This window comes from Amblyraja radiata, chromosome 9 (genome assembly GCF_010909765.2).
Source record: "Amblyraja radiata isolate CabotCenter1 chromosome 9, sAmbRad1.1.pri, whole genome shotgun sequence".
Lineage (NCBI taxonomy): Eukaryota > Metazoa > Chordata > Chondrichthyes > Rajiformes > Rajidae > Amblyraja > Amblyraja radiata.
In genome coordinates, this window is record NC_045964.1 from 22,422,024 (window position 1) to 22,439,507 (window position 17,484).

The 17,484-nt window shown below is 40.2% G+C and overlaps 1 protein-coding gene across 1 annotated transcript in view; it reads right to left on the bottom strand.

The window, feature by feature from the left end:
• The window catches only part of LOC116976866 (cysteine-rich motor neuron 1 protein-like), a 187,139-nt gene that overhangs the window by 137,252 nt on the left and 32,403 nt on the right, over window positions 1–17,484 (bottom strand). Inside the window, exon 2 of the mRNA XM_033026866.1 lies at window positions 7,612–7,779. The gene's annotated coding sequence lies outside the window, so the exon portion shown is untranslated. The remainder of the gene's footprint in view (window positions 1–7,611; window positions 7,780–17,484) is intronic.

Here is a 17,484-nt window from a genome sequence, read left to right on the forward strand (position 1 = left end):
CTAAAAAGGATTCTTAATATAGTATAATTCTTTTTTATACTTGTAAAGTCTAGTTGTTAACATGAACCAAGGTGTCACTACTTCAAGGAGAATACCATACTGAACACGCAAATAGACAACAGTAGTCATTGACTTTTTATTTCTCTCTGTTTCAGCAAGTGGCTGCCTACCAGAATAAATTACATCATTAATTATTGATTAGCTGGTGGCTCTGCTGGTTCCATTGTTATCTCCAAACCAATGGAGCATAGACACAATGCCAACTGGAAGCATTTCTTGGTCAGTCAATATAAAGCAGAGGTTACTGCAGAGAAACCGGTCATTTATTCAATTAGGTCAAAGCCTGTTGAGTTCCCTTTACGTCTCATAAAATGACCCCAATCACTCTTAAACACAGTCCTGGAAATAGATCACTTTAACATATTTGGTTGGGAGAACCAATATCTTCATACATTTAGGGGATTTTGGCTTTGCAGGCTGAGCCAGTGTTTAATTAGAGGGCATCTTCCCTAGTTTCCCTTGAAAAGATATCTACAATGCCGTTTGGGCGTGTGTTCCAGGATTTTGAACCAGTGATGGAACTCAACCACTCCGTGTTGCAAGTTCAATATTCTCAGTTTTCCTGTTCTGTCAGTTACTGTCACTTCTGCCTCCATCAGAAAGTAATCAGTTCAAACGCCATTCAAGAGGTTTTAAAAATACTAGACTGACCATCAGCAGTTTAGTTTAGTTTTGAGACAGGCCCTTCAGCTCACCGAGTCTGCACTGATCAGCGATCCCCGCACATTAACACTATCCAACACACACTCAGGACAATTTACACTTGTACCAAGCTAATTAACCAACAAACCTGTATGTCTTTGTAGTGTGGGAGGAAACCAAAGATCTCGGAGAAAACCCACGCGGTCACGGGAAGAACGTACAAACTCCGTACAGACAGCACCCGCAGTCGGGGTCAAACCCGTGTCACTGGCGCTGCAAACGCTGTAAGACAGCAACTCTACTGCTGCACCACCGTGCTGCCCATGTTACAGGTCCCATTATTCAGATGAATTGAACTAAAAAATGCAAAACTTCCACAGAGCTTTTTTTGAAAAGTGAGAAGATTATCTCTGGTATCCTGACCAATATTTATTCTGCAGTTGGCACATCAAATAAAAATGGTTCATCTGGTCATTAGAGCACTACAGCTTCTGTTGCCCATATTTTGGTTATTTTGTAACCAACATAATGACGAGTGTACGTACATCAAAATTACTTCTCTGGCTGGGAAACACTTTGGGACAGGTTGAGGTCATGAAACAAACTAAACATGCAACCATTCACATTAATCTGTGAAATGGGAGATGTACACACACACACAGCTTGCACTAGTATGACAGTAAAACTTCAAGGTACTCATCTCGTGTGCAACAACATTCAACTGAACTAAAGAAGATGACCGACACAAAAAGCTGGAGTAACTCAGCGGGTCAGGCAGCATCTCTGGAGAAAAGGAGTAGGTGATGTTTTGGGTCGCAACTGTTCTTCATACTGTGAGCCAGGGGGAAGGGGAATGCAAAATATAGATGGTACATCGAAGATGACATTCTGACAGCTTGATCGCAGGTAGGGTTAATGGAACACAGTGTGATAGACAGAGCCAAGGCCTGTATACATCAACAACACTAACTTACAGCTAATTCCACATTGACCTTGTTCCTACTTTACATCAACTTAATACATTCAAATGATGTGAAAGGAATCTTCTATGGAAATTTTACTACAAACAGAAATTTCGGGAACACATTTAAAAACTAAGATAGAATGGAATGTCCCACTTCGGTTTTCATAAACTTTAAAACTAAATTGGTGTGCGTTTTTGGCAGGTGTTTGCTTGTTTTGTTAAAAGGACTGTTGCACCTGGACAGTTTCCAAAGGGGAAGCAAGGTTTTATTTGGGAACACTGTTTCTTTTTAAAATTTCTTATGCGGTGGTCAAATTCTCGGAATTAACCATAATCCAAGAGATTGGGAAAAATCCCAACTATTCTGAGAACTCTACCCTCACAGATAAGATGTAGTTCGTGCACATATCACTCACCATCCACAGCATCTTCCCGTCCTTCATCCTCTCCCATTATGTCATAATTGAGGGAAATAATCGAAAGATTATTCAGAATTCAGAAGATTGCAATCACATAGCTAAGGGGCGGTATAATAGATTTGTTGCCTTACTGCGCCAAAGACCCAGGTTTGATCCTGGGTTCTGTCTCCGCAGTGCTTGTACATTCTCCCTGTGACCACGTGGGTTTCCTCCGGGTGCTCCGGTTTCCACACACATCTTGGGTGTAAATTGCCCCGAGTACGTAGGATGCAAAAATGGGATAACATAGACCTAGTGTTTGGGTGATTGATGGCTGGAGTGGACCTGCTGGGCCGATGGGCCCGTTTCCACGCTGTATCTCTGAAACTCAAACAACTCGAGTCACCTTCAACTCCGAGGAACCTGTTAAACTCAGTTTACACAAATATCCACCATGTATTTTGGAATGCTTGTGGTAGGATCAACGATATTCTGCGAAAAAAAGCATACAGAGTATTTCCTGGGATCCAGTCTAAATTATTTTTAGTTGTGTACCCCAACTCATCTGCATGTCAAAGAGAACTACGTTGCAACTATGTAATTTCAACCTAATCTGCATGTAAATAAATGGACTCCTAGGTAATATAAAGTCTCGTTCATTTCCAACCAGGCTGGTTTTGTTAACATAGCACCAAGGCACAGCAGTCTGATCAATGAGAAAAAAAAAATTGCTGGTGAGCTAGGCTAACCAACCTGCATCTGGGGAGCAAAAAGGATAGATGATTCAGAACCTGCATAAAGACTAATGGAGCTGTCCCACTTAGGCGATTTTTTAGGCAACTACAGGCGATTAGTTTGTCGCCAAATGTTCGCCGGTGGTCGTCGGGAGTAGTCTCCTCAGTCGCGCAAAAAGTCGTACCGTCTTGCTGGTCAATGCTAAATTTTCGACATTGAAAATATTTCAACGACAGTGGGTTTGACGCCAATGAGCGTAGCTTGACATCTCCCGACGTTGGTGCAATCGTAGGTTGTCTCCAGGATGACGCAAGTTTCTGCCAGTTTTCCGGTGACCTGCTACGACTATGACAGTCACCGGCAGTTGCCTAAAAAAATTGCCAAGTGGGACAGGCCCTTAAGAGTGTACAGAGCAGATAGCTCGTGTAATAAAGTTGAGGCAGCGGTAGTCGGTGATTGGCGGAACCCTGTGTTTGGGGAGGAAGATTTAGGCAGATTTACCCAGTTGGATACACAAGTCTTTTGGCATAAATTAAGACCAGAAGAATTATGTATTTCATTTCAAGACAGTTTCAACACTTCAGCTTGTGACTTTTGAATTGTGACCTTGCAATTGATAATTTCCACAAAAGGGTTAACAAAAAGCAAGAGGAGGGAAAGATAAAGTTAATCCTTTTTGTGGTACAGGGATTAATATAAATCAGATTAGTGGAGAACTCATTTCTTCTTCAGTTAGTATCATACACTCACTTGAACCGGTCAAGGGTATTTTACTTTAAAGTATTGTCCAAATATGGGCACTTCCAAAATGCACACTTAAGTGATATTTGAAGTGTCAGGCTAGAATGATACAGAGACAAGAATTCTAACACAGAGCCAAGGTCGTGACTACAACTAATAATGCTGTATCCTGCACACATGCCTGTAATTACCCAGTCCCAAATGCATCACACTGCATTTATACATATTAATAGTTAATTCGACCAGAAGTCTGCAACTTAATTATTTATCTTCCCAATCACTTACATGCACCTTCGGGTCTTGAAACTTGAACATTTCTTCATTTAAAATCATAGGTAAGCAATAATAAACTTCTGTTTCTAATGCACAGCCACAGTTCTAACACAGATTGCTGCTGGACTTGTGTGTGGAGTTCCCACATGCATAACGGCTCCTATGTATTATGGTCCTATGCTTCAGTGAATTCACTAATTACTATCCATCATTGAGTCTGCCCCCCCCCCACACTTTATTTAACAATGCAGCCGGGTAATTCTTTAGTGAATGAAGCTTCTGGAAACCCAAAAATAAAATTTGAATTTTTGCAAATTTGAATGTTGTTTCACAGAGATGAACATCTCTATGGGAGAAATATGTTTGGCACAATCATTTAGATAATAACTTATTTTTTCCTCCTCTTTTTCCAGGTTGCCCATTGCATTCAGTCATATCCGTCGCATTTTTATGATGAACAACACTGTAAAATATAACTGATTTAAGAATATAAAATCAAATTTTTGTCGCAGTCATTCAAATTATAGTCTTCCTCAAATAAACCAAATAAAGGGCTCTTGAAGATAGCGGAGTCAGGGGATATGGGGAGAAGGCAGGAACGGGGTACTGAGTGTGGATGATCAGGCATGATCACATTGAATGGGGTGCTGGCTTGAAGGGCCTAATGGCCTACTTCTTCACCTATTGTCTATTGTGCCGTCAAGTCTAGGTTTCTGTTAAACAGACACTGAACCCAGGTCTGTGATTGGGTAAAGGATTTTGTGTTTTTACATAATATGTGTGTAAGTGTCTTTTTGTATACATTGTTTGTAAGTAAGCAGAGTAAGTGCCTCTTAACGTGATCTCATATCTGTAAGAAGTGAATATCTGAATGACAATAAAGTTTTCATTCATTCATTCATTCATTCATTCATTGGCACGTAGGGATGGCCCTCACATTGCATTTTCGCGCCTTTAATGTCCCCGCCTCTGTTTAGGGGTATAAAAGTGTAGGTAATTCGTTTGGGCGTGCCGTTGTCTCTTTCTTCTGTTCTGTTTACGCGAGGCTGGTGAGGGCTCGAGTGAGTAGATCTGAGTCCGGTCCTGCAGTACAGTTTACAAATAAAGAAGAGTTTGGACTCCAGTGTTCGTTTCAGCGACTGACTGAACCAGACGAAGGGGATAGTATTAGATCCGGAATCAACACTGGCAACATCCTCGTAAATCTTTTCTGAACGCTTTAAAGCTTGACAATATCTTTCCTATAACGTGGTGCCCAGAAGTGAACAATATTCTAAATGCGGTTTCACCAACTTCTTGTACAACTGCAACATGACCTCCCAACTTCTATACTCAATACTCTGACCGATGAAGGCCAAAATGCCAAAAGCCTTTTTGACCACCTTATCTACCTGCGACTCGACCTAAGGAACCATGCACCTGTACTCTTAGATCCCTCTGCTCCACAACACTCCCTTGAGGCCTATCATTTTCTGAGTAGGTCCTGCAGTTCCTTGTTGCAGTTCTACATCATAATTCTAATTGCAGGCAGAAAGATTTACTTCCCAATCCCCTTCAAAGACCCACCTGTAATACATCTCAATGACATGCTGCCCCCCAGGGATGCGATTTGAAGACATGATGGGCCAGCATCAATGGCCCACAACTCCTGAACATGCTCGAAACTCTTGGCTGGTCATTTCATCACTACAATCTGACTTGAGCTCAGAATCCAGAGATGGATTGCAAATATTTGGACTTTTCCCAGCATTTACACTAGGGATCCTGCCAACAGAACCTGTGGAAGGTTGGACCTTGGCAGCAAGAGCATGTCCATTCATTTAAATGGATTGGAATAATGCATTTCGTTGTCTCTGTACTGTACACTGACAATGACAATTAAAAGTGAATCTGAATCTGAATCTGAATGGTGAAGTGCAACAGTTAAATATGGTTACTTATTTAACTGTTCACTTCACTATTCCACTTCATTCACAAAAATACATTTGAATTGTTATCAATGTTAAACTTTACAGGCAACCATTAGTCGTAGTTTTCAGTATTGATTTTTTCCACTTTATCTGATAATAACTGTAGAAAGAAAGAAAAAAAGGACCCAGAGAAATTTGTCCTTTCATGCACTTTGCTTCCATAATATGCTTTTAAAAAGGCAGTATTTTACCATATGTATATTCAATCGTATTTGTTTTCAGGAAATGTTATAGGTTAAGCTTAGACAATGACATGACTAATTCAAGGGGAAGGAACTGAGGCGTAAAGCAAATGCGGCCATGAACAACTTTATTATTCTTGTTACCAATTCAAATGTTGTTTCACATATTAATCAAAAGTTGTCAGGTTTTAACAACTAAAATTTTCCACTTTGTGAAACAACAAAAGCTCAAATGGAACCAAAAAATAGGAATAAAATCAAGCAGAGTGCATTTTTTTCTAGAAAGGTTTGAATGATGTTGCCAAAAAAGTTTTTTTTTTTAATTTACAGCATTCTGAATTGCTATCATGTTTGACATGAGTGTTAAACTGGAACGAAAAGCCAAAAACGGATGGGGAGAATGCTTACTCTGCACGTATTAATTGAGAATGGCTGTTGTTGCACCATCTGGCTACAAGAATTGCACAGTGGGTGCTCCATGCATAACTACACTCAAATTGAGGATGAAAATGCTTCTCTTGAACAAAGGCCTGCTGCAGAACATGATTATTCTTGAATATTTCATTCAGTAAAACCAGCTCAGTAAAAAAACAGAAATCACAACTAAGCACACTTTTCATTATTTATTGCATGACATTAAATGCTTCATGTATATGCCACAGGTTATGTCATAAGTAACACATTAATACACAAGTAACTTTCAAAATCCAGACATTTGCCACTTTTGACCTTCCTTTTGACAAGCCCGTCATGTGCATACATGTGCTTGTGTGTGTGGAAACCTCTTTTTAAATGAAAGGTACACCAGTTACACCATCAAGCTCTGATCAAGCTGCTTTTGAGTCATTGAGTCATAGTCAGAGTCGGTGAACCTTGTTTTGGTTTCTGATTATCATCATCTACATTATTGTTGCACATTTGAAGTTTAAAATCTTATTTAGCTATAGATGAAGGAACATCTTTTTTTTATCATGGGATCAAAAGTTATATTATCAATTTCTGAACTGCATAAGAAATACTTGAGTCTCTGGTGCAAGTTACAAATTTCTTTAGCATGCCGCCTTAATACAACTAGTAATCCAATAACGGCGGTTTAGTTACATTCTTAAGATTGTTTAAAAGGTTAATTGCCTCAGATCAGTTTGTTAGAGGAAACAAAATGAAAAGAAATTCATGTGACTCGAGGGGAAATCTGTGAGAGTGATAACATTTAGGTTTTGAGGAATGAAACAGAATTAGTAATTTTACTATTTCTACAAAAAAAAATTAACACAATAAAGAAGACAAAAAAACAAAAAAGAACATAGCTAACAACTTAATTAGCAACTTAAACTCTTCAAACCAAGTTGATTCACTATGATCTCCTCCAAAGGAAAATATGTATCAGAGGGAGACAAATAAAACTGGCCCTATGTCAGCATCTAATTCTTCCACAGGATATTTATTTTATTATGGAAACTATTTTCGCTAAATATAACATATATTGATTATTATATGCATTTACTGTTTTACATAGGTATTATTGTCTGCCTGCACATCTTGTGCATGGTTGATTTCAAAATTTCTCACTCATCTTGGATTCACCAATGCGCACCACCTCATGCACAATTATCCTCATCTACCTTCAACACATTTATTTATTTTACCTGGAAAAGATCCCGATGTCGCAGTGCAGGCTTCCACATCAGGGAACTGGAATACTCTGACACAGGAGTGTACTATCTCACAGACGCACTGTCCATTTAGTAGGTTGCAACCGGATACCTCAGGGCACAGGTCATCCTCTGGCACAACGTCCTCAATGAATTCTATTTCTGCAGAAGGAAGAAATACATTTAATTTTAGATTTGCAGTGAAGCACAGATATTTTGGAGCTTTTGAGACAGAAATCAGAAAAATCTGAATCTTGCTCCATATCTCCAAATATGAAATGAAGGACAAATAACTTGAAACTCAACAATGCCCTTGTCACTAAATGTGCCGAATACTACTGCCAACATGTTTATTATATCTTCAACTTTTACTCCTCATTCAATCAAATAATACATTTCAGAATTTTGGTAGAGTACGGTGGCGCAGCTGTCGAGCTGCTGCCTTACAACGTCAGGGTCCCGGTTTTGATCCTGTCTACAGGCGTTGTCTGTACGGCGTTTTGTACATTCTCTCTATGATTACGTGGGTTTTCTTCGGGTGCTCCGGTTTCCTCCCACCTTCCAAAGACGCACAGGTTTGTAGGTTAACAGGTTTCTGTAAAATTGTAAATTGTCCCTAATGTGCAGTATATTGCTAGTGTGCGGGGATCGCTGGATGGACCTGTTTCTGCACTATATCTCTAAACAAAACTAAAGCATGGGGCTACACCTTGATGTGACTACAAATGTAGGATGGATTTCAATCCAGAAGCTTTCTTGATTTATTTTCTTAAGTATATGTTCCAGGTAATTAAAAAAAAAAAATTTTGTTTCCTTTTCAGCATTCTTGTACGTTTACATTGTGCTGTACTCCAAGTGTTAAATCAGCTGCCAAATTTTAGTTTGGAATTGCTTCTCGGAAAAACCTCAATTTGAATTTATATCCTCAAACGCAATGCAGACACACTTATTTAACCTCTGTATCCAGGATATTTAACTGGTACCATGGATAGTACTTGTCGAGCAGCAAGCAACTTGCTTTAACTGTTGTATTTTTTCATCAATAAATCTCTCAATTTAAAAAAAAAAAATAGAATGGAATGTATGTACTGCAGTTTAAAAAATGGGTGAATTCAAGGGATGTAATCAAAAACTTAATTGCTACATAAAGGTCTGAGTTAAACTATTAAAATATGCTAATTTCAACGAAGAACCAATTATGCAATTGAAGCCGGCGACAAAAAAAAAATCTAACCCCCCGCAAAGTTATTGAAACTTTTCACTTGGGGGTATAAATCAGAACAAAAGCACAGGTACAAGGGATAATGGGTCAAAAGGTGTTGACTAATAGTTGTTTAGCAGGAAATTGCTGGCCATAGCTTAGCTCATCTTTGATTTCCATTCTTGCTCAATAAACCCTGGATGTCCTGGGTGACAGATTCAGGCTCTCTGACTGTTCAATTCCACCACCCCATCCTTGCCCTGTAGATGACCAACCTACAGTTTGAAAATTAGTTCATTCGATTGGAGTCCCTGCCCAAGATGAGTTTTAATTCAGCTTTATTTAAATGAAGAAACATTTGATTAGCCAAATCAGCCATCTCAGTACATGTCACAGAACTACAGGCTGGATGTCACAGTGTTACTCGAAAATGAGTGACGAACAAGAATGACTAATATATGCTTCAGTGATCGTCAACACATTTGTACATCTCTCACTATCACAATCTTACAAACATTGTTCAAAGGCCTTTCATATCAGGGAGCAATCAATGGTTTTCAGGCTTTCAAGGGAAATGACCTCACCACCCGAGGCATAGTAGTCAGAGGACTGCGGGGTGCATCGAGGGTGTTGAGGGTCAACTTATTCATATCTCCACATCTAGAGAAGGTTAAGGCCGAGATAGCTGTTACAACTGTGGAATAGCTTAGGCACCAACTGGGTCCAGCACAAATGGACACAAAGTGTTGGAGTCATTTAGCGGGTCCGGCACAATAGATCTTATAACTTGGTCAGTTTGAGTGTGATCACTACCTTGCTAAATCTCATAGAATTCTCACATTTGAAACCTATAACATAGGACGATGAGATAAACTATGATAGACACAAAATGCTGGAATAACTCAGTGGGTCAGGCAGCATCTCTGGAGAAAAGGCATAGGTAATGTTTCGGGTCGAAACTCTTCTTCAGACTGAAGTTCCTTCCTACACATTTTGTCTGCCCAGTTTGAAGGGTTTCCACCCAAAACATCACCTATTCCTTTTCTCCAGAGATGCTGCCACTCCAGTTGAGTTACTCCACGATTTTGTCTATCCTTGGTGTAAATCAGCATTTGCAGTTCCTTCCGAAACTATCAGGACAGGAATAATGAGATTGGCATTAATATGAGATGACATCTTCTCAAATCTATAACATAATGCACACCAATCATGGGCATGAATACAATTGCAGCAAGCCTTTCTTCCCATCATTACAGAGAAGGTGGTAACGTTTTTTTTCTTGAAAACAGCACTTTAAAAAAAAAAAGGACTCTTAAAAAGAGTTAATTCAGTCTTTGCCAACAGCTTCCAGTAAGGGCTGTGTAAAGTCTGTCTTCCTCTGTTGTCACCACCACATGCCAGGGGGCCAGGTGTTAGGGAATTAAAGCCTCTGCTTTAGACATATGACTAGGAGGCAGTCAGGGGAAAGTATGTGCTGCAGCCAACAAATTCAAATGAAAAATGTCACACGATAGCAAAGAGTCCAATAGGACTATAAAAGAACTGCTTCAGCATCCGGGTCCCTGAACACTTCATATTCATGTCTAATTGTTAAGGAATTTTCAGATATCAGTAATGATAAATACGTTAGCCTTCATGCAACCTACCCCGAACGATGGAGGCCACAGAGAGTGGTAAACACAGCCTGGTCCATCACAGGCACTGACCTCCCCAACATCAAAGAGATCTATACAAAGGAGGTAGTCATTTGCATCAAAGGCCCACACCACCTTGGCCATGCTCACATTTTGCTACTTCCATTGGGAAGAAGTAAAGGGCCTGTCCCACTTACGCGACCTTTACAGGCGACTGCCGGCATCTGTGATAGGTCGCCGAAATTTTCAACATGTTGAAAATTCAGTGGCGACCAGAAAAACGCTACGACTCTTTGGAGACGTCTCACTATCATAGGAGACCACTCAAGACCATACAGGCGACCCCTGGCGACATGTCGTGGGTGACCTCTCATGACCATAGGAGACCTCTCACAACCATACAGCCTGTATGGTCGTGAGAGGTCTCCTATGGTCGAGAGAGGTCTCCAAAGAGACGTAGCGTCTTTCTGGTCGCCGCTGAATTTTCAACATGTTGAAAATTTTGGCGACCTATCACGGGTGCCGGGAAAACTGGGGTAAGTGGGACAGGCCTTTAAATGTTTGTAAACCTTGACCACAAGGTTCAAGGACAGTATCTTTCCAGCAACTATCAGGCTCTTGGACACGGCACAACACCAACCACTACTTTGGCAGTGATGATCTTTTATGGATTGTGTCTTTTGTTGCACAATGGACTTCAGGTTTGCACTATTATGATTACCCAGAATCACTGTCTAGTCAGGTCGGGGGGAGTTCCCCCCGCCACGGGCACCATGTACTCCCTTGCTACCTGCTCCATTGTCGGGATAGTCAGCGATTAAACCGTCTCCCCCACCTGGTTTGTCAGGTGTGGGGGGGGGGGGGGGGGGGGGGGGGGGGCTGTGAACCCCGCGCGCATGACCAAAAACAAGACCTGTCAAAGTGCGGATGAGCTCCTAGCGAGCCAACGGCCATCCACACTTCAGTAGAAGTTGCGATCACTGTCATACATAGCATTGTAAGGCACCGTGCCCATTGATGTTTTCAATGATGATGATGATGATATCATCGTTATTGTATTATTGATTATTGTATTTTGTGTGTGTTACTGCATTAATGGGCTTGTTAGCAGCAGCAAGAATTAATGTCTTTGTTCCATTGTTGTGCCATCAGGCAAACCAGTAGAAAATAAATTTACTATTTTTTCCCCATTGCCCCAACTTTGATTACACAGCCACAAGGCAGGAATGTACTAGCTGAACCTCTACTTGGTCATTTGATTTAGTGATGGCAGAAGCCAACTTTGTGGAATTGTAAGTGGCACCCAGTGTCCTCTGCAGTTACGACAGCACACACGGCAATTGTCTTAAAGTGCAACCAGCTGCCACTGAAACAGCCCTACAATACAAATGAGGCACTTTCTAAAAGAATGGGGCTACAAGCCAGTGCTGAGGAACTGTTTCAGGATGGGTGCATTGCCTTTGTTTGTTTTATACTTCATCAGCTTGAGAATAGACATTCTGTGCAAAAAATCTCTTCATGAAATTCTGCCATCCTTACTTTGTAAACAGAAGTTGGGGAGGGCAGTCAGTGAATAACTAACACTTTCATCTGAAAAAAAACTACCAGTCTTAGTGCAGGATACAAGCTAATCTAAGCAGATAAATGCAAATAATTATTTATCAATTCAAAAATCACACCAGCATCTTCTTGGTGTTTTTTTTTTAATTGTTTGAGGACATGCTTAACTAATATGCAAAATAGCAAACTTTTTGTACACTAATATATTCCCTTTCACCTGAGCCACACATCTCAAGGTTTCCATATTTAGAAATGAGGGTTTATTAGGACGTTCCCATTTTGCTGTTCTCAAGGTGCTTGAGGGGGAAGATGCAGGGTTAATGTTTACCTGTCAGGATATGCAGAATGTTGGGTCACAATCTCTGAATAAATGATCAGCCATTCATAAATATTTTCACCCAGAGAAAATGAACCTTAAGAATTCTATATCCGAGAGGATTGTGCAGGTTTAATCACAATATATTCAAGTCGGATGAATAAACGTTAAGACATTAAGCAAAGATGAGTTAGTTTAGAGATAGAGCACGGAAACAGGCTGAGTCCTCGCCCACCATCAATCAGCCTACATCAGTTGTATGTTATCACACAACCTTGCATTACACACACTAAGGGCAACTTACAGAAGCCAATTCACCTACAAATCTCCACGTCTTTGGAATGTGGGAGAAAACTGGAGAACCCAGAGTCACAGGGAGAATGTACAAACTCTGTACAGTCATCACCTGTAGGCAGGATCAGACCCAGGTCTCTGAGATGTGAGGCTGCAGTGTCAGAAAACAGCACTAAGGTAAGGATTAGCTATGATCTTACTAAATGGCAACAAGGCTAGAGGGGCTGATTAAATGGCTGCTGCTTCTTTTTCTTGTGTTATACTGTGTTTTAGGTTGCATGATTCAATGTCTGCACTTATCCACCTTCCTTCCTCACTGAACAGCCTTGTAGGGAATGGTACTACAAAGTTATCTTAGTAATGTCACTTACTTCCACATCCTATCAAGGTGGACCACATTGTTTGGAAAATGAAAAGGCAAAGAAACTGTATTACCCGGGGAAAGATTTGACTCTGCTTTGAACATATTAGGATGGTACAATGATGCAGCTGGTAGAGCTCAGTGAGAGACACGAGTTCAATCCTGACCTTGGGTGCTTTGCACATTCTCCCTGTGACCACATGGGTTTCCTCCGGATGTTCCTGTTTCCTCCAACATCCCAAAGACCTACGGGTTTGTAGGTTAATAGATCTCTGTAAAATTGCCCCTAATGTGTCGGGAGTGGATGAGAAAGTGTAATAACACAGAACTGGTATGAACGGGTGGACAAAGGACAGAGTGGACACGGTGGACTGAAGGGCATGTTTGATGCTGTATCTAATCTAAAATTATAGATCACAATCTTTCAAAATGATTTTGTTTTTCTTTCACAATTAAAGATCATAACTAATGTTGTGCAAATTAGATGGCATAAATCTACCATGAACTAAATAACTATTCCAATGTGAATTAGAATTTTATTATTATTTTTTTTTTTTAATCGTTTATTAACATCATTTTGTATGTTTAAACAGTCAGTCATGTAAAGCATTGTTGCATTTTCATGGTTTTGTATTTGGATATTCTTTCAGTCGTCTGAAAACATTTTCTTTCGCTAAACAATTTCAGAGCTAAGTTTCTTACATTAAACCAACCAGCTTTTGTCTGTACTGCATGTTTGTATGACTGACTTGGCAAATGAAATTCCTCATATGTTACAAAACATACTTGACTAATAAAGTATTATTGTGATTGTGTGTTTGTGTCTCTTATTTTATCTTATGTCGGAGATGATTGTGGAAGTAGTTGGCAGAAGTGAGTGGGAAAAGTAGTTTACAAACAGAGGCTTCCACGTCATGACTCTAAACAGCAAAAGATACGAGAACACTGCCCATTCATATTTTTTTGTTTACTTCAAACCTGCCTTTATATCAGTGTCATGACTTGCACTGAGCCAGAGATGCTGCATTTTGTTTTTACTTGCACGGGCAGGCACAAACTGAAGTGCACCCATGCAATTATTTAAAAATAATAATTTTGATTTCACCATGGAAAGGTTTGCTCAAATTTTGTGAAAGTGGAAATTGTATGGTCGGCTTGGCAAGCTGTACTTTCTGGCCGATCGTGCAGAGTAAACAAATGGTGGCTAGTGCTGCTGACAGTGGCTCTACACACACACACCTGCCAACAGAAGAGCATGTAAACCCTGTTGCTGCTCTTTAATCACCCCTTTATATTGCTGAAATAATTGGAGATGCCAGTCATGAAAGAGCTGTGATGCAGTGGCGGCTTTTATTTGCCCACTGCCACCAAAGCCTTGATAGAAGAATACTTTGTGTCTGCAAGTTGTGCTCTATATAGAAACAACAGGAAGGGGTCCAGAATACATAAAATCGCCTCTCCAGAGTTGCTTTGAGAAGCGAGTGCTCAGTTTGGCTGAAGAGAGTTGAACTTTTGTAAACTTCTGGCTTTAGATCTGTGTCTGCACAGTATGCTATTCAAAATTACTCACACAAATATACAAATGGCCTTTTTAGGCTATTTAAGCAAGGCTGGAGATAAAATGGCTCAACAGCTGCCAATGTGTGGGTGGAGTGTTGGGAAAGTAAACAGAAGAGAGTCACTTATGGCACTTTTTACATTGAAAGACACAAATATTTTCATTGGCACAAAGCTGAAACATTTACTTCAGAATTCAACAACAGCAAAATTGCTGCATTGACCATTGCAGCGATATTAAGAGAACTGCTCTGTTTTCCACGAATGAGACAGAGCAACCCAACTATTGTGGGCAGCTTACAATTTTCTAGACGTTCTCTGCAACCCAAAAGGTCAATCTTGCCACAAAGCCTCTTTATATTTTGTCAGCTGAATAAGAGAAACAATTTCCACAGCTTTAAAGATAGTTTCCCCAGGAATAATTTTATCTGTGAGAGACAAGAGTTTCATTCTGCTGAGAGATACGGTTCGAATGACACCTTCAACAAAAGAAGTAACAAACTTCAGTGTCACTGGCAACACATTATATTGCTTAGCAACCCCAGCGAATATCATGTCAGTCACTATAGGCTCAAAATTAGTTCACTTTGTTTGAAAGAAAAGTAGCTGTGAGAATGGTATTTTGCAAAACTAATCTATTGCTAAGCTAGATATTTGCATTGTACAAGATATGTATATGTATTTGGCAAAATATTTATTTCCTACAGAAAAAGTATTTTAATTCAAAGAGGGCATATTTCAATAATGACCTGTGAATAGCCTTAAATGGATGTACAAAATATTCTAGAGGATATATGGTTAGAAATTCAATTTGATGGAATTGGGTGACTTTTATGAAAACATTAACTTGAATATTCCATACTATACTTTGGATATTTTTAGCAATACAGTATATTTTTAAATCAAATAAAGTTAAATTGCACCTACTTTTGATGCATTGAAACATAAAACAAACACTGAATAGTACAGTACAGGAACAGGACCTTTGGCCCACAATGTCTGTGCCAAACATGATGCCAAGACCAACTATTATCTGCCAGCACATAATTCATATCCTTCCATTCCCTGCATATCTATTGGCCTCCTAAATGCCACTATTGTATGTGCTGCCACCACCACCCCTGGCAGCACATTCCAGGCACTCACCACCCTCTGTGTAAAAAAAACCTTGCCCCTTACATCTCCTGGCCCCTCTCACCTTGCCCTAGCTATGCCCTCTACTATTTGATATTTCTACCCTAATGATGGCTCTTATAATGTTCTACACTTCTATCAGGTCACCCCTCAACTTCTGGGGCTCCAGAGAAAACAATCCAAGCTTGTCCTACCTCTCCTTGTCGCTAATACCAGGCATCATTCTAGTAAACACCCTCTGCACCTTCTGCAAAGCCTCCACATCTTCCCAATAATGGCGCAAGTAGAACTCTTGGCAATACTCCAAATGCAGCCTAACTAATGTCTTATAAAATTCTTAAAAACTCCTATAAAGCTGCATCATGACTTGTTGACTCTTATACTCAATATCCTGACCAATGAAGGCAAGCACACGCCTTCTTTCCCACTTTATCTACTTGTGTTACCACTTTCAGGGACGGAGTGCATTTAACACGTACCCCAGCTTTCCATCAACAGTGAATCACGAAAATTAGGTTTGCCATATCAAGTTATTTTGCATGCAGGAAATAAAATACTGAATTGTGACCTGTACAGTTTGCACCATGACCACACTAAATTGGATACAGCTGCTACCCACTGTTTTTCTGCATGCCAATCAGGGAAAGGTGTCAACCCATAAAAGGATGCCTGGCAAGTGTAACATGTATCAAGGCAGATCTCCCACCAACCTACAGCTCTGCCCATCTGCCCCTTTGGCACACTGCTCGTTTCAGCACAGTTCTTATTGCATTCTTCTGTGCAACCCTTTGTCCCAGCTCCCTCTGATACAGCCAAAAGACTCAGCCCGCTGCAGTCACAAGGACCACTTTGAAAAGCAGCAAGCATTCATACCCGAGAGGATGTCAAAGATGTCAGTGTGACAGAGACCTCTGAACGTTTGTGAACATCTCATTCACTTTCAGTAACATTTAGAGGCATGTTTAAAAAGAAAATAAATACATTGCTGAAATGTTTACATTTATGAAGGTAATGCAAGCACACAAAATCAATTCTAATCATTACACCTAACATAAACACAACCAGTTGCCTTTTTCCTGGGAGTGAATGCCTCATTCATCTGAATGAGAACAGCATCTGATTTAAACCCGGTACAGAATAAGTTAATGTATTTCCTATCCTGTTAGCTTGGAAATCTGGGAAAATCATATTGCCCTGTTAGACTCCATGAAAAGTCAGGCAAACCAAGCAGGCGGACAGTCAAACAGATACCACTGCCAACTTTGATCAGTAGTCAGATGGATACGGAAACATCCATGCAGATTAGTTCCAATGTTGGCATTGAGTCCTGTTGGCAGAATGTCCCATTATTGGTGCTTTAGCGCAGACATTTTCTTCAGGGTTTCAGAATGATTTTAGATCCATGCTCCAGGATGGTCTGTCGTGACCAAGTAGCAACTTGTCCTGGTATCCACTGAGAGACACAGAGGCCAGAGGTCAGATGGTCCTTCCCATGGGCAGAAGGGTCACCATGGCCACCTTTTGTCAAGCAGTATTTGTCAAGTACACACATTAATGGTGTTTCATTGCAATGATTAAATCTCCATTTAATTGATACACAGCAGATATCCTCAATTCCACACATGTCACTAGATTGCTGCAAAAGGTGTTTTGGGCTTCAGTTTTCAGGTACAACCTTATTCTGTTACATCATTTTAGGAATGAGAAGAGACCCCATTTCTCAATTCCCAGAATGGCATGGCACAAAGCAAAGGCATCTTGAGGAATTACAGCAGATAAAGGAATAGGGGAAGAGAAGAGTGGGTGGGGA